The 11,440-nt window shown below is 34.5% G+C and overlaps 1 long non-coding RNA gene across 1 annotated transcript; it reads left to right on the forward strand.

Moving 5' to 3' along the window:
* The first annotated feature begins 3,566 nt into the window (after window positions 1–3,566).
* LOC140991509 (uncharacterized) lies at window positions 3,567–9,900 on the forward strand. The gene is made up of 3 exons (XR_012177924.1): window positions 3,567–3,787; window positions 7,183–7,316; window positions 9,431–9,900. It is a non-coding gene; the product is annotated as an uncharacterized lncRNA (long non-coding RNA).
* The last annotated feature ends 1,540 nt before the right edge of the window (window positions 9,901–11,440 follow it).

Below are 11,440 nucleotides of genomic sequence, written 5' to 3' on the forward strand. Positions count from 1 at the left end.
ACATTATTCGGGGCCACCGTCATTTCACTGTCTCCCCCTCCACACACCATATATGTGCACCAACTCAAACACTGATTAAAGATTAGAGACGACCAAGTTATTTGCAGCTAGTTCTTGGCTCGCTACGGCCCTTGCAGTAGCGAAGAAATGTTGTTGGATTATGCCGTTGCAAAGTCCTGCAAGTACGTTAGTGCCGTGTTTGCCATAATCAGAAAATATTCATCTCCACATCATAAAAATATGAATGCCATCATTTCTCTCCCAATCTTCACCCTCTCTCGCCTCTCCATCGTCTGTCTCCCCATCCACATTATTCGGGCCACCGGAATTTCACCGTCTCTCCCTTCACACACCCTATATGTGCACCAACCCAAGCAAATTGTTGAAGATGAAATTTCAAGTTTTGTTAGATATTGTTGTCAGAGCTATGTTGACAAAGGCAGGAACCTTTGACAGACTAAAAAAAGATAAGGTCCAGGTGATTTATTCCATTACTAATTGAACTCAAGTTAACTGGGCATCTGATCTGTTTAAATCACTATCTGAGATGGTCTAGAAGAAGAGTTCTACTAGTTTTGTTCGTAAATTAGAAAACTTCCCAAGGATGCTGGTTTCTCTCACTTCTAAAAAGATGGTACTTCACCTAAACCATTTGTTCCTTAATTTATCATAGCAAAGAAGGAAATCGAGGTCCAACAAGAAACAACGCAAAAGCAGAAGAAGACCAAGATAAAACTTATAACTGTGGTCAATGATTATGAACGAACGAGGTCTGGAGAATTCTCTATTCCCATTCAACCACCTCCAAATCCAACCTCAACATAGAAGAAAACCAAACCTATTATCCGCATCAAGAAAAAAAATCCATTTCAGATCTATCCTCCACTCTAGCCCCATTTAATAATCTACCTCTACACCAAGTTTTAAACCTACTGTTGCTGCCACTACTGTTGTTGCACCACAATCCCCAAAGACCCTCTAACCAAAACCACTCAAGTTCCTGCCCCAACACCAAAGAGATCAACAATTGGAAGCTCAAGCTCTTTTATCATTAGTCCCAGACCAGCAGGTGGAGTGGTCATTCGAGGTCCGCTTCCAGAATCGACTCGTTATGGAATTAAAAAACCAGTTTCCGCTGGCAAAAGTGAAGGAAAAATTATGTTCTTCCTGAAGAACCAGTGGAAACATGCCCCAAATCTTCTGTTCCCATGGTCATCGACCTTCACATGGAAGAAATAGACAGATCTGCTAAAGAACATATTACCTATTTTGATGGTTGGGTGAATATCCGAACAGTTCAGCATCTATCAGCGTTCAAGACCAAGGGTGCCTATGCCAAGTCCCTGAAATATGAAAAAATGGTGTTCGCTGCTGCCAAAACAACTTCTGTCATTGAAGAAATGAACAAAAGAAATTACAAATTTTTGAATATCAAAATTCAGAAGCTGAGTGAAACACTGATATTTTGAACACCAATTATGATTTCCAAGGTTCATCTTCCTTTCATGATCAAGTAGTGATCACTTATCCCTCTTCTGATTTCAGAACTTTAGATATGACTGTCATGGTTATTGAGAAAAATTTGAGTGGAGATATCGTGGTTGGAATTCCAGAACAATTCAAGTTCAAGCAAGTTGAGAGAATAACCAAAACCCCTCCAAGGGATGAGGTCTCCAGTACTCTTGCACAATCACCTGCACTAGTTGCTTCTCCTGTTGCTATTGATCCTGCTCCAACACAACCAAATTCCTCTACACTCTTATCTGTTCGAGAATTTTCAGTAGTAGAAGAAGTGATCAATTCTATTGTTCAAAAGCTGACGCAGAAATCACTTTTGATGCTCCATCTGCTGCTGCTGATGATTTGATAGCTTTTATTGTGCTTTCTATTGTCTCAATCACCCCTGCAAGTGAAAAACGGCTTGCTGATGCTCCCCTATTCCAAGAAATTGTGTTTCTTGAACTTGAAATATTCTCTGTTGAACATCAACAATAAATAAGGGAAATATTGTCTGCTGATTTGGAACCAAGTATACTTGTAACAACAGATATTGTTCAAATGGCTAGTGAACCAGAACTTCCTATTGATCCAAATACTGCCCTGGTCCTACATTGTGAGAATCCAGTTGACACTTCCTTTAAACAATATGTATGTGTTGCTCGCTTAACTGAGATTAAAGAACGCATGGATGCAACATCTACATCTAATGATAATCGAATTGTCCTAGAAATTTGGATGGAAGATGTTAAGTGCATCTGCAACAAAATCATTGAAGTCATCAAGGGCATTACTTTTGAGCAGGTTGCTGCTAAATCTACTTTTGACTTATTCAAAGAACGTCTGGCTAAACAAAATTTGTCTATCAACAAAGATGTGACTAAGATGACCTTTCAGTTTTCTGATCTCAAATCCAATTTTTTCAAAACTCAATTAGATGTTATACTAGCTTAGATTGATATTTCATCTTCTATTACTACCCAAGCAGGCTCTCTCCGTTCACTCGATTCCAAAGTCTACGCTCTAGATGCTGAGCTTGATGATCAATCTCAATCTCTTCAGACTTTGGATAACCGAGTTGGCAACCTTTCTGATCACTTATTTGAATTTATTCATCTTGAAAATCCACACTTTTCCGAACCCATAAAACAGATGGGTCAGAGAAAACGCTACAAAAAAAGGGGAAGAAGATTCAAGAAAAAGATCAGAAGCAGAACCTATACAAGATCAAGAAAGTGAAGAGGAGGAAATCAATGATGAGGAGTAGACGGAAAACAACATTTTTTAAGCTCATCTTTAATTTGGCTACAATTACTCTATACATTTGTATGGTCTTGATGCTCTCACTTTTCTTATTTATGCTCTTATCTTATTTTTATTTGCTTTATAATCTTCTGGTTTTGACATCACCACAAAAAAAAAGAAATTAATAAGAAAATCTTAATTGTGGTGATGTACTGCTTAAGAAAAACCAAAATCTTAAGGCAATTAGAACTTTAGTTCTAGTGAACCAGAATTGTCCGGTTCTGCTAATTGTTGGGTTTTGCTAATTTTATAATTAAGTATAACCAGAACACTCACTAAGAAAAAACTCTAGTAGGCAGTCAAAATCAGACATAAAAAAATCTAAAATTCATTAATTCAAAGCCGGAAGCAGTAGTCATCCTGCTAGTTTCTTTTGATAACATGTCAGACAAACATCAAATCATATAATCTTCAATAAAAGATCGTTTTATTCGTATTGTTTGTATTATCTATGAGATGATGTCTTTATTTAATGTGGTCGTTTGTATAATAGTACAATTTTAAAGGGGAAAAAACACAATCAATCAACAACTATGCAAGTGTACTAAATTTAAATTAATTACTTGAATAAAAACTCTCTGAGTAGGAAAAAAGTAATTGTAAGGGTAATTTGTCTAAAATAAATTAATAAATGAAGCAGAGTAATATTAACATTTTTTATGTACATTGGATTGAATTATTTTTTTATTTTTCTATTTCCAAAAAAATATTATATTTTAAATTACGTTCCATTTTTAAATAATTGAACTTGTACATTGTTCTACACAGATTGTACATTCAATCTAAAACTCCTCAAAGACTGCCTTCATCCCTCTTATCTGCTTCCCTGTACAGAGTAAAAAGTAGATGAATACAAGCCGCCGCTTCGGTCTCCGCCTCATCCGAAGATGGGGCGGACGTCAGTGTGATTCAATTCGACGGAAGATTTTACTTACACCGGTGACCGTGGAGGCACCGGTCGTCATGACTAAGTCGATGGACTGGGGTATTTTATATTACTTTTTTTGTATATATTGCATATTTTACGTCGAAGTTAATCTTTTTCGGCATTATTCAGTGCGTTTACTGTGTATTGTGTTAGAATCTACTCTAGAATAAGCTCTGCATTTTTATCTTCTCCGCTTGATGTCAGGTGTAAAAGATGGTTTATATTTTACGCGGCTGCAACACAATTTAGTTTCATATTGGAATATGCTGAATGAAAGTTAATTCTTTCACTCTATGCTTTCTGGAACGAATTTTGATGTTGGATTTATGCTCATGGGGCTCATGTTTTCGCCGAATGTCTCGAGAACAGATAGAATGGGATGGCCATTGTTGTTCCACAGTTTCATTCTTTTCAGAAACTAAGGACAAAATTAAGTGGAAAGACGAAAGAAACATGTGGAAAAATAAGGAAATAAAAAATGATAATATTTTAAGAAAAAGATTAGAAATGATGAATAGAAAAGAGTTTGAAAAAGTAAAGGATTTATGTCCTAGAAAGATGGAGATCGTGATAATTTGTCTTATCAGAAATGGTATTAAATATGATAAACTTGATTCTTGATCTTTCAATAACTTTAATAGTTCTTAAGATGAAATAACTTATATCCTCTTCGTTGTGTCTTCAAGAGTCACTAACAGTGCACTTATCTTTTATTGAGTTGATTATTATGTACTATTGATTAATAAATAACTTCTTTAAGGAATGCCTTCACACACATATGTCATTCCTTTGACGATATTTGAAGTAGGAGTTGTATTTTTTTTATCTTATTGTTTTTATTAACATTGCTATTTGCCTATTTTTATGTGTAAATTTACTAATTAAATCATTTATATATAGCTGCAACATGTTTTAACAGCTTTTCGTGATGAGTCAATTTACTGTATAGATCACCCTGTGACCACTCCGTCATATTGCCAGCACACTGACCACAAGGACTCTTCCTGCAAACCATCATAGGGCTCATTCAATTTCAAAGATGGTGCATTTTAGTTTATTTATGAATTCTGCTAAATTAAAAATAACTAGAGAATTCATTTTTGACTTAGTTAATGAAAGCTCAGATGCCATCCCCCTAAGCACATGGAAACATAATTTTTGTCCTCATCAAACTTCCAATACCAAGGGCAGTTGCCCCTGAAACCAACAAATTGACATTTACACGTAATTTTTCTAAAAATCATGTTTGACCCCCTTAATTCTTTTGATTTGTCCCCATCTTAATTGCTCGCCCTCCCTTTCCTAGAAATCCTTGGTCCACTCCTGCCTATACAGTCCTTTGACAGAGTGCTGAGTTTGCATAGAGTTATAGATTCTATCAACTTAGTTGCTAAGAACTCAAAGAATGCATGTATGAAAATAAGTAGATTACACAAATCTGCATGGACATTGACCAAAAATATTTGTCTATCTATTTTTGGAGAGCTAATTGTGAATTTCAACTTTGAATTTTCATGAATAACATTGTAATAGTGTGTATTTTTTGATCAAAACACGATAAAAAAGATTTGAACAATAAAACAACAATACTTGTAACATTGTTTCCTAGACTCAATCATGGTTCACAAAATTCTAGATGTTCTTGTAATCTTATTTATTATAAATCCTAATGTAATCCAGTCTGTATTTAGCATAAACCAAGCAGCTTTAAAATGCAAGGATTCAGTTATATGTGTGAATGCAGAGAAAATTATGACTAATTTGGGCTTTGAGTAAGATAAAGCCAAATTTTCCAAATTTTCCAGTCCATCCTTGTCTGATCCCTTCTGTCAGTTTTTCAATTTGTCTAACCCTTAATACATATGAAGAATCATAAAGCAACAATAACGGTAACATTGTTTCATAAACACAATCAAGGTTTACAAAATTGTAAATGTTCTTGTAATCTTAGCACAAATTCTAATGCCATCCAATCTGTAATTTGGTGAAAAACATTAAATGAAATTGTCCTGTTATATGTGTCCAAATTCATTCAAAGCTATAGCTAACCATTGTTACAATTCTAACTAACTAGCAAGGACTTTCAATTTTCCAGTCTCTTAAGTCAGATCCCCCTGTAAGTATATATATCTCTTCCCAGAATTATATGTTTTTGCTTCCCTTTGATTTCCTTGAATCACCAAAATCAGTTCTTTTTCTCCACTTCTCTGCAACTCTATTTACCTTTGTGCTAAAAACAACAAATGGAAAGAGGCGATTTTGTATGTATTTATGTGATTTTCTGCATGCACATCTTCCTTTTACTATATATAATTGAATGTATGTCAACTTACTCTGGGAGTCTAGGGTTTTGGTTAGATCAATTCGTTTACTGATTTTTATGTGTGTTATATATATGCCCATCTTTTCTGTGTAGGGTTCCTTCATATCACTACATCGGGTGTTTCTCATTTGAATTTTGAGCAAGCTTTTATTATTCTTCTGGCCTCTTTCACTCAAGTGTCATTTTGATTAACTATCCAGGTTGATTTAGTCTTTTTTTCTATTGTTTTTGTTTGAATCACTCATGGGGTTTATTCTTAATTATTGGTTTTTTTGTGGGTTTCCCCAATTGTTATGTGTTACTCACTAATATTAAGATACATTAGTTGATCTGAAGCATTGACTAGTATTCATAAATCTTTTCCCTTCCTTTGGCTTTTGGAAGGTGCGAAAGCAGATGGCTGTAGTTTTGGGCTTCCGGTAACAAAACTAATGTTAAAAAAAATTGTGTTCACAAATCTGGTTTTTTGTGTATTCTGGTATTACTGATGAATGTGCTCTGTTTTTTTGATTGATTTGATTTGGTGAAATTTTGATGAAAGTTTCTGTTTTGTTTGTTTAGATTTAGCAATGCATAAGAATTAGGTCTGGTTAGGTTTTTTGCGCCAATTCTGTTTGCAGATTTCAAAAGTTGGGTAACTTTTTGTATTCTGACGTGGTCTGGCTTGGAGCTTAAATATTTCCCTAATTTAGTTTTCCGTTAGTTGGATTGTTGCTGTTGCCTTATTATAAATGTCGTTGTGATGTTTCCGTACGATTCATTCAATGTCATTTGCTGGAGATGGACTTACATGATGACTTAAATCATAACTTTCAACGACATAATAGGAAATGAAATCCCAGATAGCAATTGTGCATCGTATTTGTCGTTATGTTACTTTTTGAAACATAAGTTTTTCTTTCATGTCTTTCGTCGCATATCTTAGGTCATGGTTCTACGTCCCCATATTTTTGTGATTGCACGTTTTTTTAATCTATTTTTCTTTTCTAGAAATCCGCTATCAAGACTATTGGTTGTCGCATTTGTGATCATAATTTTAGGGATTTTAAGATTGACAGTGTTGTCTGTTGACATATTTCATGTTTTTCATACAATGACTTCCATGAGTTCCCTTGTTCCAACTATGCAGCCTGGGACTCCTACGACGGCCACCAGTTTTCCAGGCGATCCTACTATGAGTCACCCATATTATCTGACACCTGGAACCAGCACCGAGATCATTCTCAATCACCCAAGCGCCTCTGCAAGCGTGACTGATTCATGGTACTGCCATACTTAAATATTATCCCGTTTATTAGTTTTTTCTATGTGGGTTATACTCAATTACGGCATATCACTAATCAATGATGAAATCCATTTGATGATCCGAAACTTTTGACAATTTGTTCCCTTCTTGCTTTGGAAGGTAGAAGGGGGGTGATTAGGAGATTGTGCTGCATTTAACCAAAAAAACCCGAAAGATATTGGTTTATGGTTCTAGATTTCAATGATAAACTTAGTATAAATGATGAATAAGCCATAAGGTATGCATTTTGATAATAAAAATGAATAGCATCAGTGAATATTTATTCAATTTGTTTGAAAGATGTTGCAAGTTCTGTTGTGCATGCTTAGAATTAGCAATGCACGAGAATGTAGGCCTGCTTGGGGTTTTCACGCCAACTGTATTTTCAAATTTAAAATGTTCAGTATAGGGATAGCGTTTTGAAAGTTCGATATTTATTTTTTCAAGTAAGCTGGTTTATTGTTGTCGTCATTTCATAAATGCCTTTGGGATGTCTCCAACAAAGAATTGGATGTCATCTGTTGGAAATGGATTGATATGGTTAATTAAATCATAATTTCAAATATTTAAAAGGAATGAAATACCCACTTAGCAATGACACACTTGTTTTTTGTTATGTAACTTCTTAAAACTGGGCCTATAACTCATGATGTTCGCCACTGATATAAAAAAATCATCTAATTGAATCGCAGAATTCCTTGTATGAAGTTCCATGACCATAGTTGTCAAGGGCGCAAGGCGCACCGAGGCGCACAAGGGCTCTGGAGCCTGAGGCGCAAAGCGCAAGGCGAGGCGCGCGCCTTACCGAAGCAAGGCACACATTTTTAATTTTTTAAAAAAATATATTTATCTTAGAATACTATATTAAAATATGAAATAATTAAGTCACAATGTCACACAAAACAACAAATAATTAATAAGTTCATAATAATAAGTAACACGATTAAAATTTTTCAATCATCTAAATCATGTTCATCTTCTTCCACCAAATTATCAGAGTCCTTAGAACTTTCTGTTGCAGTTTGCACACTTCTGCTCTTGTGCCTTCTGTAATTTTGTTATTTAATTTGTGAACTGGGCTGCTAGGGTTTTGGTTTGGGGTTGGGCTGGGTCTTTTACATTTTAAGTTACTATTAAAAAAAATCTCTGTTACTGAATTTAAAAAAAAAAAAAAAATCTCGCGCGCCCGAGAGCCTTCGCGCCTGGGCTCGCCTTTGTGAATCGTTGCCCACGCCTTGAGGCGAGAGGCGCTCGCCTTTGACAACTATGTCCATGACAAATTTGAAAATTCTCAATCATAGTTTACTTTTGGACTTCCCCCCTTGAATGCTTTATACTATTTCAGTTATACGCTCTCGTAATGTACTAATGTGTATGAACGGAATTTTTTGTGCGCATATTTTGTTATTTTCCCATAATCTATGAGTCGATCTAGAGGTCGGTAATCTAGTTTGTTGGTGGTTGTTGCATTAGTTACCTCATTTTCAGTGACAATATGATTGACTTTGTTGACTTTTGTTCCTTTTTTCAATTCAAAGAATGCTGTGACCTTTCATTTGGTTAATGTCAAAGGTGAAAGTTTCAGTTGCGCATGCTTAGACTTGGCAACACATGAAAATCTAGGTCTGCATGGGATTTTTGCGCTATTTTCATATGCAGATTAAAAAAGTTTTTTAATTTTCTGTTCGGTTGTGTATTTTGGTTGAGCTTTAAAAAGTTTGGTAAGTTAATATTCCCATTAGTTGGTTTGTCATATATCCCATTGGGATGTCTCCAATGAACATAATGTAACACTAAACTCTAAATGCCTAAAGAAAATGTATTCCCCGTGTGGTTTGTCTTTGTGTTACTTCTTGAAACATATTATTTTTTTAATTGCTTTTACCACGGGCAAAAGATCATATCATCGAATGGCAGATTCCGTCTGTTGATCTTCATGACCGATTTGAATATTCATTATCATTAATCTACGTTGTGGGACTGTTTTTCCCTTGAATGGTTTTCAGTTATTCAGTTGTAGAAGTTTGTGTTCGTAACCCTATTTTTTGCAAAGATAAGATTGGCACTGCTGACTTCTCTTCCTGTGATTTAGTGCTAGGGATACCATGACATCTTGTTATCCCCCACACCAATCTCTTTCACCGAGGAGTCCAGCGGTTGCTGCTGATTTACACGAGATTAATCTATTGCCTCCTCGTACTCGGAATCGAACTCAAGCCGGAATCATATTATGCCTTCCTGCTCAACAAACTCGAGCCAAAACTAGGAAGTCGCGGCCAATTCCTAAGAATCCGCCACCTCAAAATCTTGAAAGGCCCAAGCAGTTGACCCGGGATGAGACTTGCCGTATGCTGATGGATAAGGCGAGGAGAGAAATCACTCGTTATCTCGATCAATGACTAGTTTTTAACCTCTTGGAACTTTGATTATTTTCTTGTTTGCAGATATTTTCTGCAACCGAATATCAAGATGTATGCTAGCCTGTAATATTCTTTACAGTTTGTGAGATGTGTAATTGATACTTCTGTTCTTAAAGAATTTCCCGTGCCCAGACAGAATCAATTTCTATTGTTAAATTAATTTCATTTGCAATCTACTAAGATTTTATTTAAGCAAATGAAAAGAAATTTTGTTGTCCGACTTTTTTTGGGTAAATTGGATGCCTTTTCTCTTCCAATTTACACAACTGAGTCATCATTTAGAGTATACAAATACAATTTACATTATTAAATTAGATTTTTAAAAAATAAGATAAGATTTGTACTAAGATTGTTAATTACGAATAAATATAATTGTGTGTGTATATTATATGATACCTATTTGGCAAGGAGTAAAATAGCTTTAGATGGATTATCTATATGTAGAAATTCCACAAAATGTGGCTTTAGTTGTGAACTGGTACAAATGCTAAGTTCCCAATCGAGACACAAATTATGAAATATATTTCAAGAATAGATCTTAAGCTACTACACTCCGTTCCTATGACTAACATCACAAAAACTCTTGTGAGACGATCTCATGGATCAATTTTTTGAGACGAGTCTCTTATTCGGGTCATCCATGAAATATTATTACTTTTTATGCTAAGAGTATTACTTTTTATTGTGAATATCGATAGGGTTGACCCGTCTCACAGATAAAGATTCGTGAGACCGTCTCACAAGAGACCTATTCGACTAAGATAACATCTTACATCGTGATGGGGTGCAAAAAAATAAAAAGGTGTCCGTATTATAGTTTTTTTTTAAATTTTGAAAAATGAGTCGATGTGACATATCTTCGACATATAACCAAGGTTTGATAAACAAAAAAACGTTAATCGGAATGCTTTCATATGAAATTCAATTATTAGGTTCGAAAAACTAAAATACTTTTTAAAAGTAAATGCATACGACAAATCAAATATATTTCTTACAAATATAAGTAATAAAGTAATGATATAATAAAGATATGTGAGAGAATGAATTGAAAGATATAAATACCCTAATTATTTTTAATTTTAATTATGGCAGAGCTCATCAAAAACTACTTTCGTACTACATGTTTTTTAGATTTTCTGTCAAAGATTATCACTTTGTGGTATTGTTTAGGGCGTGTACTATGTATCGTGGCACAATCTGTTCTAGAATTAGCGTTGCCATTTTTACCTTGTTCGATAGATGAATGGTGTAAAACATATTTTGTTTTCTTTGATGTCGAAACGTGCAAAAACCCAATTTGATCCTTAATGTTTAACAAAAACTGAATTTGATCCCTTTTCTTTGGATGTTCACAAATTAGTCCTTTAACTTTCAAAAATTTCCCAATCAAGTCCTCTGGGTATAAATATTTTCAAAATTACTCAAAATACCCTGGTTTTATTATTATTAGAAAATAATTATACAGAGCCTAGGATTTTTATTTCAGACATATAAAATTATCATTATTTAGTAACTTTTCTTGCTGAGGAGGAGATTTTCTCAAAATATGGATCGAATATACGCTTGAGATGTATTATTTTTAGGTTTATCCTAATATTTTGGAATATTGAAACAAAAAGATCTAATCAAAGTTAGATATCAAGACAATTAGGAACATATCAAATTACTGAGGTAAAAATATG

Source organism: Primulina huaijiensis, chromosome 13, assembly GCF_012295235.1.
Source record: "Primulina huaijiensis isolate GDHJ02 chromosome 13, ASM1229523v2, whole genome shotgun sequence".
In the NCBI taxonomy this organism is placed as follows: Eukaryota; Viridiplantae; Streptophyta; class Magnoliopsida; order Lamiales; family Gesneriaceae; genus Primulina; species Primulina huaijiensis.